The sequence below is a fragment of the Gastrolobium bilobum genome, unplaced genomic scaffold (genome assembly GCF_033153095.1).
Source record: "Gastrolobium bilobum isolate Gb01-03AN ecotype WA unplaced genomic scaffold, APGP_CSIRO_Gbil_v1 utg110141, whole genome shotgun sequence".
Lineage (NCBI taxonomy): Eukaryota > Viridiplantae > Streptophyta > Magnoliopsida > Fabales > Fabaceae > Gastrolobium > Gastrolobium bilobum.
In genome coordinates this window covers 11,920-13,499 of record NW_026895642.1, presented here as the reverse complement: position 1 = coordinate 13,499, position 1,580 = coordinate 11,920, and the positions used below count along the sequence as shown (strand labels likewise).

The window sequence follows — 1,580 nt, the reverse complement described above, 5'->3', positions numbered from 1 at the left end:
CAGCTGACCAATTTGGGTTTCTAGGTTTCGCATGGCTGCGCTGTTCTGATTCATGTACTCCTTGACAGAAGTCTCAAAGGATTGGGACTTCCCTTCACCCTTATCCCAGTTTTGTTGGTTCTGCCTGGGATACGGGGGTCGGTTCTGGTAGTTTCCTCCACTACCTCCAGCATTATTCTGATTCCTCCAGCCTCGGTTATTGTTCCCTTGATGGTTGTCATTGCTCCTGTTGTTGTTGTCATACCCTCCTGCATAGCACACAGCAGCTAGATTGTTACAGTCCTCATATTCATGAGGACCTCCACAAGTGGGGCAACTCTGACTTGATTGAGTCAAAAGAAGTTGCTCAGTTATTTTTTTCTGTTCCATGGGCTTCCAGTTTTTTATAGTGTTCTGGAGCGAAGCCATTTGTGCTGAAAGAGCATCAGCTGAGCTTAGTTCAAGAACTCCTGCTTTCTTAGGAGCACTGTGTCGTGTGGAAGGCCATGAAATATGTTTTTTTGAAAGTTTTTCCAACAACTGGTAGGTTTCTGGATAAGTAAAATCCAAAAGATCTCCCCCAGCAGCTGCATCAACAGTTGCTTTCAATGGTGGGGTTAAACCATGATAAAATGTGTGAATGATGGCCCAATCAGAAACTCCATGATTCGGGCAGATTCGTATCAACTCTTTAAAGCGTTCCCACGCTTCATACAGACTTTCTCCATCATACATTTGAAAAGAAGCTATATTAGCCCTCACTTGGGCTTGTTTTGCTTGGGAAAAAAATCGGGTAACAAACTGTTCCGCCAATTGCTCCCAACTGGTGATGGAGTTTGGGGGCAATGTTCTCCTCCATTCTTTGGCTTTTCCAGCTAAGGAAAATGGAAAAAGCCGCATCCGCATGTTTTCTTCCGAAATACCATGAACTTTGAAATTGTCAACTATCTCAGTGAAATTGTCCAAATGACTGTGAGGGTCTTCCATGGGTAGTCCATGGAACTGACCAGCGTTCATAATCATTTGGAACATTGCAGGTTTTATTTCAAAGTTCGGGATATTCAGAGGAGGGGGAACATAGCCTCGTTCTGGACCATTTCTGAAGGGAGCAGCCATTTCATTCAATGATGGCCCTCTTCCTCCATTCGGTCCTTGTTTAGGCTCATGATTATGATTTCCATTGTTATCATTGTTTACAACCTCCTCCATTGTAATGTTTCTCAACCTTTGAACTCTTCTTCGATTTCTGAAGGTTCTCTCGGGTTCTGGATCAAAAAGTACTATTTCCAGTCCAAGTTCTATAGGTTATGTGCTCATACAAATGGAGGAGGTCTATTAAAACAAAAAGACTGCGATTAAACAACAAAAATGTTTCCTTAAAAACACCCTTTCTTGCCAAATGATCCCCGGCAACGGCGCCAATTGCTTGGTCGAACCGAGAGCTGCTCGGGAATATTTTTTCAGAGAGCAAGAGTGTAGAGTAGTAATCAGGATTGCCAACAGGAGCAATCTACTCTGACTAAGAGCAACCCTCTTCAACTATACGCAAGCGTACGTGTCAAGCAATATAGGGTATTGTAGCCCCAGATTTATCGTCCTCA

General features: G+C 43.4%; 1 non-coding gene across 1 annotated transcript; it reads left to right on the top strand.

Annotated features, from left to right (window-relative positions):
* Window positions 1-637: 637 nt before the first annotated feature.
* LOC133286116 (small nucleolar RNA R71) lies at window positions 638-742 on the top strand. The gene has a single exon (XR_009748089.1). It is a non-coding gene; the product is annotated as a small nucleolar RNA R71 (small nucleolar RNA).
* Window positions 743-1,580: the final 838 nt, after the last annotated feature.